The sequence below is a fragment of the Myripristis murdjan genome, chromosome 5 (genome assembly GCF_902150065.1).
Source record: "Myripristis murdjan chromosome 5, fMyrMur1.1, whole genome shotgun sequence".
In the NCBI taxonomy this organism is placed as follows: domain Eukaryota; kingdom Metazoa; phylum Chordata; class Actinopteri; order Holocentriformes; family Holocentridae; genus Myripristis; species Myripristis murdjan.
In genome coordinates this window covers 26,761,350-26,776,288 of record NC_043984.1, presented here as the reverse complement: position 1 = coordinate 26,776,288, position 14,939 = coordinate 26,761,350, and positions in this window count along the sequence as shown.

Here is a 14,939-nt window from a genome sequence, read left to right as displayed (position 1 = left end):
TGGAGAGATGTGGAACATTTTCCATGTACAAGGAGTACAGGGGTGGTAACTGGCTGGCTGGCTGACTGACTGACTGACTTAATGACTAGTGAGCTGAAAACAACTTTGATGTTCTTGGCTCAGAGCGCAGCGTACAGTTTTGCTGAGGGGCGATTTCCTAAAAGAACAGCAGGATTTCCTCCGAAATCTCCCTGATCTCCCGGTGACTCCGCGCCCTCTCAGTGCGTGATTGCCATGCGTAAAATGAAACACATGATAAGCCAATTTAAACGGCGTCAATTCCACTGACCGTAGTGCGCGCTGTTGGCGAGGGCAGGGAAGATTGAGGTGAGATTGATGCAGTGTTCACTAGTGTGAGGTTAAATAAGCCATCGTTTGGAGCTCAGCGCTGCTTAGCATCTATTGAGTGATCTGCGAAGCTGATCCGCTGACCGGGCTTTTTTCACGGGCGTCTAATCGCTTTGCATGGACTGTGATCGGCTGGGAATAGAGAGAAGGACGCAGAGCTCAGGCATATAGGAGAGGAATAAGGTGCCGCCGGCTTCTCCGGGCAGATTGCGCACAGTGGCAAGGAGGTGTGTTGCAGAGCCTAATGGGCACACTCTATTGGGCACACACGTACACACAGAGACTCTCTTTCTCTCTCTCTTTCGCTCTCTCTCTCTCTCTCTCTCTGTGCGTGTAAGAGAGAGAGGGAGAGAGAGAGAGAGAGAGAGAGAGAGAAAGAAAGAGAGAGAGAGGAAAATGACTTGGTGCATGTTAAATGGCACAGTAATGAGACCCAACCCATATCTTGTTGTAATTGTTAGTCATCCTTGTCTCCACCCCTCCCTCCTTCTTTTCTCTTCCTTCCCTCCCTCTCTCTTTCCCCCCGTATCTCTCACTGCCCCTCTCCTCCACTGCTCAGCTCTGCAATTTGTACTGTATTGAGAGAGTGTAATTATTTCCCCATTGTTTTAGCGTGCGGCAGTGGCAGTCCACAGAAAGTGGTGTCATTAGTGTGACAGGGTGGACAGGAGGGAAGAGTGGAGGAGAAGAGCCTGGTGGCAACAGAGAGGATTGGTCCAGGGACCTAATTCTCATTGACAGTCACATTAACACAGGAGCAGCACTCTTAATCCTGGGGAGATTACTCTCTTCAACCTGCCTCCTTGTCACCCAGCCGTCCTCCACACACACACACACACACACAAAACAACACCGCCACCACCACCTGATTCATAGGCCTGGCATCTTCACATCATTGTGCTTGAACCTCATTTTGAATGACAGCAGCACACTGATGTCTGGCTGTGCCTTCCTGTTCGCAGTGGATGGGTTCTCCTCAGTCTCTGTCACCCTCTGTAGTCCCATTTTTACCGCCTCACACCCATCCTCCCATTGCATTTCACACAGATTCACACGCACAGATACCCTCAGTCACACACACACACACACATACACACACACGCACACACACTCTGAAATACACACACACTTGCAATTATTCCTTACTCCGGGCTCACTCTCATCCGGACCCTTCGCCTCCCCCTATAGTAGGTCCCAGCAGTGGGACAGGCAGTATCCTCAGAGGGCCCTACGGCTCTACATGTTACAACAGCCTCCTATCTACTTACACCATAGAGGGCTGTTCAGGATGACTGGCTGGGAATGAGGGGGAATGGATTGTGTGCATTTGTGATTGTGCACGAGGACACAGCCAAGCAGAGAGGCGACAGACGATGGAGAGGGAAAGGAAGAGCAAAGGGAGGTGAGAGAAATGAGCCGGAGAGACAGAAAAATATTTCTGAGAGATGAGGCAGGGGAGCGAGATTGTGTGTGTGTGTGTGTGTGTGTGTGATAGACTGCATCTGTAAAATTACCTGTGTATGTCTATGTGTAAGTCATAAGGAAGGACTTTGTACGCTGGGATGACGTGCACATGTGTGTATTTCTGTCGGTATGCGCAATGGAGAAAAAAAAAGAAAGCCCACCGTGCACGTGCGAGACAAAGTGTGTGTATGCGTAAGTGTGTGGCTGTTATGCTCCATGAATAAGTAGGAATCAGACATGTAGGGCTGGTGAGACAGCAGCAGCGCGACAGATTGGAGATCACCTCCGCACACACACTGGCATTAGCAGATTGACTGTGATGAATGGATACTTCCCAACAGGAGAAGAAAGAAGTGGGAAAGAGAGGAGGGGAGAGACACTCTTTAAAGTCACGGGTAGAAAGATGGAGAGAAGTCTTTCATCTGTAAATGACATTGCTCTGGATAGCTATTCATCCTCCCCTCCTTCTGGGTGTATTCAACCAGAGAACAAGAGTAAACGTCATGCGGAAAAAGAAGTGGACAGCAACTCCGTCATTCAACAAACTCTGCATCCTTTGGAAAACAGATTCAGCGGTTATGCGTGCTGGGATTAGTTTTTGCTCTCGCTTTAGGAAAGCAAGGAACAAGAGATCTAAGACTCTAATGGAAGAAGGAGAGATATGAGATAATGTACAGCAGAGTGTGTAAGTGCGGCTGCTGTACGCTTGTGTATGGGTGTATCTGTATCTTGTCTCAGCCACAAAACCACAAGTGGACAGGGGGCCATGACCCCCTGTGGTAAAAAAGGCCAAAGTTCAGTGCATACTGACAGGCCACAGTTCACTTGTAACATGCAATACATTGTTCACTGTGTGAGGTGGTTTAGATTAGATCCTTTGAGTCCCAGCATCCATGAATTAAAGGGCTTTTCATTTTCTATCGGCCACGGTTAATTACAAAAATCCCTTTGAAAAAAAAAATCACTCTTACGCATCCTTTCTCTCTCGCTTTCTCCCTTTCTTCCTCTCTCTCTCTCTCATTGTTTCCATCTCTCTCTCTCTCTCTCTCTCTCTCTCTCTCTCTCTCTCTCTCTCTCTCTCTCTCTCTCTGTCTTTCTCTTGCGCTAAATTATCATACTCTAACACAAACGCTAAGACACACACGGATCCTCTCCCCTGTTTTGTGTAACTATGTGGCCCCAGGAGCCTGCAGGAATATAGCAGAGAAAACATAATGGAAAATAAATATGTGACAAGAGATAGATAGATAGATAGATAGATAGACAGACAGACAGACAGATGGTATCGGCACTCAGAAAATTTTTCTCAGTTCTTTCCATTTTCCGGTGCCTTGGAGTTAAAGTCTGTGTACAATACATGTTTGTGTGCTTGTACACCTGTCAGTGTATGTGTGTGTGCACTGCAAAGATAGGGTTAGCAGATAGGGGAGGGTTGCATTCAGATTTGATCTCTTACACATTCATAAATATTTGCTTGTTGTAATCAGTAACACAATCCACCAGAATACACAAGTTTACTTAGCTAATGTGATTACTTTCAAGTTTACCTATGAAATAATCTGTCTGCAAAACCCCTAGAATATGTTCATTCCACTGCAGAGTACTTTCACATCAACACTCAATTGCCAGTGCTTGTCAGTGGCATTTGTAATCTGATTCTTTTTTTTTTTTTCCTAAAAAGTATGGATTACATTTACCTTTTATTGTTGTTAGATTAATATAATCCTATTATATGTAATCTGCTACTACCCAGCCCTAGGGGCATTTCAAGGGCAGGAATTGAGTTTTCCACCTTTTATTGACTGGGAGAAATCTTTAAGACCTAAATTCATGTCATATATCTTAATAACTATCATCAAACATGCTTAAGATAAGTAAAAATGAAGGAAATGACGAGGAAAAAAGGAACGATGTTATATATATATTTCTTCATGCATTTATTATTATTATTATTTGCTATTTTTTGCATGCCGTAATATGCTTTACTTTCGTGCCAGTCATCATTTCGCAGGAGTCGGTGACAGTCTCCTCAAATGTTAGCCATCTCTTTTTGAAATGAAACTCCTTGTAAGTGCACAATCCTGTGTTTTCTTCGTCCTCCATTCTCCTTCCTCTCTATCTGCCAGTCCGTCAGCGTCAGCAGGGCCTTTGTCTCCTGTGTGGCTCCGTCAGACCATCCAGACATTCTCTAATTCCATCTAACAGGTCCTGCTTTGACTGGCAGCTCACACTGCCACAGTGCCACACTGCCCACACCCCTCCCTCCACTCAGCCTGAAGAAAATGGTGAAAGGCGCAGCAGTGACATTTCAAGCTAATGCTCTCATGGCTTAAAACTGGTTGACAGATTCCTGGGAAGTGGATTATTGTTCTTTGTCTGCCAAGTGCTTTAAAAGATTCACTCATGTACCTCTGACGTATTATTTTTTATTTTTTTTTGGAACAGCTGTTGGGATTTTTTAAGTAATCAACTTTAGGTTCAATTTTAGTCATTTTCAATTCTAAGAGAAGTTTGAGGACATTGTAGCCCTACTGCTGCGAAAACTCAAAATAACACTATCTGACTGGCCTCAAGGTGATTTCCTCCACAGATCCGACTCACTTTGACCATGACAAATCTCCCTAAGTGATAGTAATGATTGTAATTGAACAGGCACAGTTCCTTCCCATGATGCACTATCTATCACCTTGGATGCAATCTGCTGCTTCCACTTGTGTGTGTGTGTGTGTGTGTATGTGTGTGTGTGTGTGTGTGTGTGTGTGTGTGCGCGCGCATTTGCGTGTACATCTGTGTGTATGTCTTTGTGAGAGACAGAGCGTCCCTGTTCGCTCGCCTCTGGCAGCTGGCAGATGTGCCAGTAACCGTGAGCAACGGTGTGTGCGTCTCTCTCTCTCTCTGTGTGTGTGTGTATTTGAATGTGTGTATGTAGGATTATGAAAAGCTCCCAGCATGGGCTTCAGCATGGGTCCATTGTGTGGCCGGGGCGAGGAGGCAACGTGGTGGTGGCAGAGCCAGGGGCGGTCATCACAGCAGCCCTCAAAGAACACAGCGCCTCATGGGGGGGAGAGAGGGTTTAACCCTACGGGATGCAGAGCTTGAAAACGGATGTGATGGAGGGATGAGGGATAGAGAGACAGTAAGCCAGGCCTGATGTGGGTGCTAGCAGACGGGAGATGGACTGAGTGTGTGTGTGAGAGAGAAAGCTTGCGACTGATTGTTTGTGTGTTTGCAGTCAGGACTGAAGCAGAATCTGTCACTGGAGTGAGAGAGTGTGTGTGTCTTGGTGTGTACGTAGTGTCTGCATGTGTGTGAGGATGTTTGTGTGTGTGTGTGTGTGTGTGTGTGTGTGAGTGTTGGAGGTGATGGCTTTCTAATGAAAACAGTGGGCAGTGAGTGGTCTGGGGTCCCTCTCGGTGGCTGACTGATGTCACTCACAGTGCCGGTGGACAATAGCCTCCCCGGGGGATCGCTGACTGGATGAAGATGAAACATTATTGTGTGTGTGTGAGTGTGTGTGTGTGTGTGTGTGTGTGTGTGTGTGCGTGCGTGCCATGGCTGGGGTCAATCCAACTTCAATTCAATTCATGCAGGAAACTGAAAAAGACTGAAAAACCCGAAAAACTTTCTTTCTTAAAATGGAACGTGGTTCATGGATTGTATCATGGATGAAATAGCCGGAAATGACTGCTTTGTTATCATGTAATTCCTTCCAACTACACCTAACGTTTTAAAACTGAAGGTGAAGCGCATGCCTTTCAAGTGTGTGTTTGTGTGAGTTTAGATCATGTATGTAGAAGAATAAGTGCAGAAGAGTGAAAATATTCTAGTGTGAGCACATCCATTCATGATATCCTCATATGATCCCTGAGTGGAGTGTGTGTTTTGTGCAATTACACTGTATTTAAGAGCGTGCTGGCGTATGAATATGTGTGTGTGTTTGTGAGTGTGTGCGTGTGTGTGTGAAAGAGAGAGAAAGAGAGGGTTAGAGGCCCTTCTTGTCTCGGGGGAGCAGAGCGATATGGTGTCATGCTCCGGAGACCCACAGACAAATTAATTCACTTATTGACACTGCTGACACGTCTCAGTGACTTTGTAAAATGAACAATTGATCAGGCCTCTTCTCTCTCTCTCCTTCCTCTCTCCGTCTTAGTCTCTCTCTCTCTCTCACTCACTCTGTTTTCCTGACCTCTCTCTCTCACACACTCTTTCTCCTCCCAACCCTGCTCACTCTCTCTAACTCTTTAGTTTCCCTCCCTCCCTCTCTTTAATGCTCTCTCTCCCTCTCCTTGGCTAGTCAATTGACAGGCGTGGCACGTTTGATAATTAATATAATTACGTGCTCGCCGGCACCAAGCCGGTCATTAGCGGCAGAGGGGACTGATATAATCAAGATGTTGGTTTGTCTGCATATGTGAGTGTCAGTGTCTGTGTGTGAATTTATGTGCGTGCAGAGAGAGAAATTGGGAAAGTGAGAGAGAGAGAGGGGATATGGAGGCAGATGTACAATGGCTTTGTTATCTGTGGGTCCATTGACTCAAAGTGAACTCAGGACGTAAGCTAGAGGTGGGCTTCGGGAGTGAATGAGCATTTCTCCAGTGCATTTCTCTGGGCTAAATACCAGGGATTAGCTGCAACTACAGAGAGGCTGAGACTCATAGAAAATCAAAGCAGGCTCCACATCAAGGTTGTTTATTTTCCATTAATCATAATTTGGACACAAAGCACGATGAATGGCCGCTGCTTGCGGGCGACTTACTGTCAGGGCCTCAGCGCGGCTTTGTTTGGCTCCGGGCCGCCATTCGATACCAACAACCATGGAGGCTGAGTCCAGTCAGGCTTGGCAATACACTGCCTTTTCAGTCTTTACTCCCTTTCCTCTCTCTCTCTCTCTCTTTCTCTTTGTCTCTCGGTCTGTCTGTCTCTTTCTTCTTCACATTCTGTCTCCGACTTACACAGAAAGGAGCAGAGATCAGTGAATGGGTGTAGGAACATGCTGTATGCTTTCATTTGCAGCCCGGGTTCTGCTGTCCTGTTCTGTCCTGTCTTCCTTTTTCCTTCCTTTCCTGCACAATTTCCGTAAGAACTTCGCCTGCTGCTTTTTGATCCATCACCTCTGCAGACTGAGAAGCACAAAGGATGATGGAGGGAAGAAGAGAAGTCGAAAGATCTTGAGATAATATGAGAATGGGGGAAGGAAAGATGTGCATAGGGAAGGATAGGGGGCACAGGGGGGTGTAATAGATAGGTGTTCATGGCATGCAGTGTTGTCAAAGCTCTATTCTATACTATATCTTCATTTTTGTTTTTACTTTATATAAAATTATTGGTAGATGCATACAAATTGTGTATACTTCATTCACCGTAATTATTTCTCGTGATATGCCTGGAGAATGCCACTTTTCAAGCCCCGCGAGGGTTTTCATGCAATTCTCCCTCACATTTCCATGCTAATTTTATTTAGCCTCTTTTTAAAATTTTATGGACGGGATGGACCAAAAATACACAAGCAGTGGTGTCTTTGTGTTGCAGGTAAATTGCTCTCCTTGTTGGAAATATGTCCAGATATTGAGATGTCCTTCTTGCTCAAAAAAACAAAAACAAAAAAAACAATTAGCAGTATCCAATTAAATGGCACTTTTAACTGAAAAAGGTACTGACTCTGGTTCTGAGCGCTGTCAACAAAGAGTTAAGCCAGGTCTTGAGAACAAAGTCTATGTCTGTGTTGATGTCTCAAGGTTTGAACAAAATGTGTGTACGTGTGTGTGTGTGTGTGTGCTTGAATGCGTCTGTGCACAACGGTTGGTATATAAATATATATATATAAAAAAAAAAAATATCGTAGAGGGAAACATTGCTGTAGACTTAGCAGGGAGGAAAGCAGATCAGTCGCGGAGACAGAGAGCTCAGCGAGCGAGCAGAACAGTACATAAAGATTGTGCTTCACTGTTCTAAATCACAGTGTTTACTGTTTATCACGAAAGCCAGCTGCAGCCAGCGCGAATAAAAGAGGAGTAACAACAGGAAAAAAACATCAATATTGCAGATACCTAGTCTGTCTAGAGCAATAAGGGGAGGAAACCTTCAGAAAGGTGTTGAGGTGTATACACCAGTCTAAAAGTGTCTCCGTGCCTTCTCTTAGCGTGCCATCCATCTTCTGGTGCAGAGGGACACTGACTTTTAATGGCCCTTTATTGCTTTATTAGAGTGCGCCAGATTTAAAGCCCGGGCCCTGCCTCTGTCTGTCTGAGCTGGTGAGGAAGGCTGCTCTGATCTATGTTGGGCCACGCTGGCTGTCTGGGTTTAAAACGACACACTCATAAAAAGTCAACCAGGGACTGGGCCGGGGCCACGGACTTGTTGTGTTAGCGAGCTAATGTTTATTAGCCTGTTAGTGTCTGTGCTTGTCCGTCCATAAAAACCCAGAGCAGCCCACATCCGCCTCTCCCCCTCTGCTTTAGTGGGAGAGGCTGTTACAAGAGTTTTTAATAAGGCTCCGTTGCAATGCGTGAATGTGACAGGTACATCCAGCAGCACTGTGCTCTGAAATAGGCTGTAAAACAAACTCGGCACTCATTTTCACTTTGGATTAATTATGGGATGTTTCTGTGTGGATTCCACATGAGCGCAGTACATTGTATGTGTATTTATTAATGCAAGTAGGTGTGTTAGTGTGCATGTTTTTTTTTTTTTTCTGTGCAGATTTACGGGTAGGTTTTCATGTATTTGCTCATGTGTACACGTGTGTGCAAATGGAAATGTGAGCATGTGTGTGTGTCTATGTGTATGTGTGTGTGTGTGTGTGTGTGTGTGTGTGTGTGTGCATGTGTGTGTGAGTATGCGCGCACATGTGCTAATGTGTTTGCATGTATATATTGGCAGGGCTGGAGCACCCAGACTCCATGGAGCGGCTGGTTGTCTGCTTGGACACATGAAACACGCAGTGGGACTGTGGTCATGTCCGCTTTTCAGTCAGGAGAAGGGGGGTGGGTGGAGGGTTAGGGGGTGATGAAAGGAAAAAGAGAGAGAGAGAGAGAGAGAGAGAGAGAGAGAGAGAGAACCACCACGGAAAAACCCGAAAAATAGAGATAAAGCTTCAAAACCACATGCACTTGTTGGGTGCACATATACACATATATACACACACACACGCACACACACATACATTCCATGGTCACCGGATCCCGAGACGATGGCTTGTGCAACAGGGTGAGATTTGGACTTAAGTGCAGGCCGATCAATTGAGCTGTAATGGTACCTTAGTGCCAAGGCCATTCTCTGAACTCTGCAGTCAATACCACAGCCAGGTAATGGTCCTGAATTCAGACTTGCACTCACAGCAGTCTCTCCTCTTGTTCCCTTACCTGGCCATTTCACAAAACGGAGGATCCTCAGCTTAATTGCTTGTGGGTGTAAGGGAGGAAGAATGTGGGGGTTGGTGGATGGAGGGATGGATGGATGAGAAAAAAAAAAACAGGTGGGGTGGTGTTATATGTCTCTTTGATGGCTTTTGACCTCTCTGGCTGCCCATGGGTATGGCTTTGCGGTTTACACACTACAGTTGTGTGTGTGTGTGTGTGTGTGTGTGTGTGTGTGTGTGTGTGTGTACATGAATCAAGCTCACGTGCAATATGCCCAAGAAAAGACTTTTACCGCGCTGCTCCTGCCTAATATCACAGTTTGAGGAACTGAAACGCACATTCTGACAGGGTTACAGGCACGCACACATACATACATACAAACTTGCATGCCAATGTGTTCGTTTATGAGATCAAAAAAAAAAAAAAAGAGAGAAAGAAAGAAAAATTGCTTGGCTATGATTAGAACTAGCAGCGGGGAGATACTGAGTTTGTTTGTAGCAGACAGAAAACAGTGGGAGAGGAGGGAGCTGAGATACTCATCTGCACACTGATAAAGGGAGGAGAGGGGGAGAAAGAGAGACAGAAAGCGATAGAAAGTTGCACACACACACATACGCACACACAGGCAGATGTACTAAGACATGGATACTAGGGAGAGCAATAGAGAGAGACATAAGGAGGAACAAGACGCAGCACAATAGTGGGCCACGGAGGCTGCACATAAGGAGATAGAAAAATGTAAGGGGCATTGGCTTCTGAATAAATCCTGGTGTATTCATTTAGGTGTGTGTGTGTGTGTATGTGTGTGGGCACGGGCACCCACCCGCACACACTCTATCTGCCCAGCGACCCAAAGGAAATGGCAGGGAGCAGCATGCTGTAATGGTTTGGAGTCAGAGGCAGATAAATATATAGAACCAGAACATTACACACCCTAACTGAATGTTAATACTCTGCACATCGGCAGAAATCTGAAACGCTTCTCACAAGATTCCACTGGGCTTTGTGCCTTCGCCTGCTTCATTTTCAATATCTTTCCGCCTTAGGGAGATGCACTTTGTTTCACACTGATATGCCTTTTGTCTGCTTGGTTTGTGCTGGGTACAGAAAATCAGCATACTGAGATACTGGCGTGATTCTTGTGTGGTCTTAAGGCTTTCGCTTTCACCCCCCACACATATATGCAGATTTGTATTTTCTGGCTTGCGCACATTCACACATCTACACGAGGGTTTGACCCATATGAGTTCTGAAAATGAACTTTGATGCTAGTATTTTGAGCCAAAATTTGATTTGAATTTTGAAATTGAGCATTTATGTACCAAAGAAGAGAAAAGAAAGAACGAAAAATGAAGTATTTAGTCTTTGCCCCAAAGTTGTATTGATGTCAGGTGGAAAAGCTTCTGAAACAGCATTTACATCATCGTGAGACACTAAAGCCCTCCGTTAAACACAGACTATTGATTAAGTTCTTTTAAAGCTAGCAGCTGTAATAGCCGTATGATTGACCTCATCTTTTTTAACTATGGGTGAAACTCTGAGGTACATTATTGCCTTTAAATGTAAAATTAATAAATAGAAAAAGTTATCATTAATTGAATAATTATAGCGTCCAAAAATCCAATTTTGCTGCACGTTTTACAGACTGGAGTGTTTATGTAACTGTGGCCAGAGAGGAGCGTCAAAGTCCTTTGAATGGCCAATATTTGATATTTAGAAAAAGGCCCATACTGGCTCGGTATATCAGTCTAACCATTATGTGCACACACATGAGATGGATTGAGAGTTTGTGTGTGTGTGTGTGTGTGTGTGTGTGGAAGATAAAGTAAAAAAAACTGCGTAATTGGTGTCTAGACTGCCTAATCTTACAATCTGATACAGATTTTTACAGATAAATATCTCACTGCTGAAATGCAATTAATGCGAGATAACACATCATTTAAGAATCAGCTGGGAGGGTGATTGTAAAAGATAAGTGACATTCACAAAAAGCCCAGGGATGAACACTGTTACATTTTCAACAGATGACACAGGGCTTATCTTAACCTGTTCTTATCGAGTAATGATATCGCTTCAGTTTCTGTTAAACAAAAGCTTCCTGTGCACATCGGTGTCGTCTCTGATTTCACGTTCCTGACACACATTGCATACTCATCTCCTCCATGCAGAAAATGTTGCACTGTTTAGTTTTATTTATTTATTTTTTTTTGACGGGCAACGTTATGTTCCCTCTGGTATTTGACATTGAGGTGTGTTCCCGTGCAATTTAGCTACAATTTTGCACCCCACACGTGCGGTGAATGCGGGTGTTTGTGATTGTGTCAGATGATAGTGTTTGGATGCGGGGCACACAGATGGATGTGCGGCTGAGGCCCCATGTCACTGCTGTGTGATGACTGCTATTACTGGGATTCTTTATACATTTTAAACAGTGTTTTGGTGTGCATTAGTCTCGATATCCACTTTTAACATCCTGCGTTTTGTTGCTTGTAAGGCATTTTGATTTGCAATTGGATGTGTGATGTTTGCTTTATAAATGAAGTTTGATTTGACTTGATTTGATTATTGCAGGAGACAGCACAAATCAGCTTGACCTCCCCTTGAGCCCAGAGAGATGGGGGTGGGGGGTGGGAGGTGTGATAGTTGGGGTTGGGGGGTGTAGTAAAGAGAGGGAGACTGAGAGGAGGAGGAAGAGTGAGATCTTTGGAAAAAGTGAGAGTTGATGGTCTCAGGTAATCCTAAGCTTGGCTGTCCCCTGTTTGTCAGTTTGTTTGTGTGTTTCATAGGTGTGTGCGCGTGTGTGTGTGTGTGTGCGTGTGTGTTCATGGCCACGGTAGCCAGCTGAGCCCACACACACCTCTGTGCCCATCCACTCATTGCCCCAGGGATATTGGAGTGTCTTTTATATTTAAAAAAATCATCATTCCCTAACATGTATCAGCTAACACAATAATCCATGAATTGTGCCCACCTGACTGATTTTACTGTGTGTGTGTGTGTGTGTGTGTGTGTGTGTGTGTATGAGAGAGTGAGGGAGAGAGAGAAAGAGGGAGAGAGAGGACAGGACAGGGTGACAACATCATTGTGACTGATGGGACTCTTTGTCCCTCAAGTCCTGATGAGAATGAGCTGCATCTGGAGACCACACACACACACACACACACAGACAGATGCACATGTACACACACACACACACACACACACACACACACAAACACACACACGCACTATTGTGCTCTTTTAATGAGCGTATCAGAGAACAAAGCTGATAAAAATGCATGCCATGGTCCAGCCTCTCCAGAAAGAGAATAAGAAATAGGCTACTGTGCTGCCATGTAGCATGCCTAATCACTCCACATACACATGCACACACACGTACACACGCACACACACAAACAAATACACATATGCATGCACACACACATCGAACATATATCAACATAGACATACTCAAAGTACACAAACAAACAAACACAACCAAAAAAAAACCCACAGACATAAATAAACACACATGCACCCACCCCCTTCCCACACACACACACACTCATACACATACACACACCACACACACACATGTTTGCACACAACTGCACACTCCACAAAATGGGGTGCCTCTGACACTGTTTTTGCATTTGCATTCCACATACAGTGTAACCTCTGCGGAAGCACACTTAGGAGGCGCTCAGTATCGACATTCAAAGACATCCTCTCTTCTTGCAGTGTTTGTATGTGTTGACTCCCCTAAAGAAACACAAGATACAGCCCAGTGTCTGATGCTCCGACTGATTTTGTTTTATTCCTTGCCCCCCTTCCTCTTGTTCTCACTTTTTCCTCTTTCTCGCAATCTTTCCTTCTGTCACGTTTTCATTTTCTACCCTGTCATTATCGCTCCATCTCTCATTCCCTTCATAAGACACATCTATCTCTTTCCTTCCCGACCTATGCCACTCCTTGATGAATATGCGCTTAATTTTATGACAAGAGTTATCTTTGTTTTTAATTTCTCTTTGTGCCTCAAAGATATTGCAATCCATTAATTTTTATATTTATGCCATCACCGTGTCAATTGTTCATGATGTCCTTTATCAGGAAAGTGGTGGCATACTATCTCAGCTGATCAGTGTCCATTGCTATAGCTTTATTCCCCACTAGGGGGCAGTGGCATTACATTGTTGGCTAAGTCAAGGGTAATAGGCCCAGTTGGAGCTGATACACTGCTAGGAAGTTTGTGAGCATATCAGCGCACTGAGTTGAATATCAATGAGTCATGATGAATAATGAAGGTTTGAGGAGGGGAGAGCATTTTGTTATTAATGTGAATCTGTTGTCTTTCATTTAGATTGCAGAGTTAGTCCTTTTGTAAAGAGAGGTGTGTTGACACACTCTTACAGTGGGATGGTAATTTCCTCTCCGTGTGTGTATGTGTGTGTGCGTGTGTGTAATAGAGTCAGAGAGAGAAGGAGAGAAAGTGAGAGCAGATGCATCAGGAGCTGTCACTCAGCTGTAATTAGAGACAGTCTCCTGCTGTCCTCTGACACTGTTTGAATTTACCTAGCAAACACTGTGTGTGTATGTACGGTATACTGTATGTGTGTGTGTGTGCGTGTGCGTGTGTGTGCATATGTGTGTGTATGCACACCTGTGTGTGTGTGTGCCCCTGTGTGTGTGTGTGTGTGTGTGTGTGTATGTGTGTAGAGTTTGTTAGCACATCAACTTGTGTATATGGCTTGTTTGATCCTTTGGCTTGTGCACTGGTTTATGTTTTAGCCACGTTATTAGCTCTTATTCTTATGTGCATCTATTCTAGAGACGGTTTATGCTTTTCAGTGCTATGTAGGCTGTTTTAATGTGTTCTGTACTGTCCGTAACCATCTGTGAGTGTGTGTATATTCATGAGAGAAACAGTAGGAGGGAGTGTGTGCGTGTGAATGGATGTGTGTGAGCATGTGTGTGTGTATATATGAGAGAGAAAGAGTAAAAGAGAGAGACAGAGAAAGCTATGTGTGATGGCTAGTGTGGGGATCACATTCAGCCTCGGGGTAGGTGAACCCATTGTAAACAATGGATCTGACAGAATCTAGACCTTCACATCTCTAACCCCACGTGCATCTGTGTGTGGTGTGTGTGTGTGTGTGTGTGTGTGTGTGTGTGTGTGCGCATGTGGTGTGTGCAGACCTTCGCACAAGGCCTGTGGAGGCCACTGAGGACCCCCAGGGCAGACCGCCCTCTCTGACCAAGTGTCTTTGTACCTTCCTCCCAAGGGGCTTCTTCTGTTTGAGGCAAGGAAGAGGAGGAAGAGGAGGAGGAGGAGGAGGAGGAGGAGGAGGAGGAAAGCAGAGGTGTGAGTGAATGCTGTCATGGACCGTACCCCCTGTCCATAGAGAAGCTGCTCAGGGGAAGAGAGATTAGAGAAAACAGAGACGACCGACAGGTGAGATGACACCAAGTGTGGATAAATACACAGGAGGAAAAACATGCTGGCAGGTTACACACTCACTCATCAAAATCATGTATTTCAGATTTTGTGGTGATCCACCTCTTCATTTCTGTTTTCTTTCCTTCTCTGTTGTTGTTGTTGTTGTTGTTGCTGGCTTGTCATGAGTCATACTGTTAGCTTTGTCAGTTTTTTTCATTTTTGTCTGTCCCCACTGTCAAAAGTAAACATGAAGAGTTATTACCAGCTCATAGGCATACAGAGATGCTGGCAGCATTACTGGCGAGTTAGTTGTACCCAAACAGCCTGTGTGTGTGTGTGTGTGTGTGTGTGTG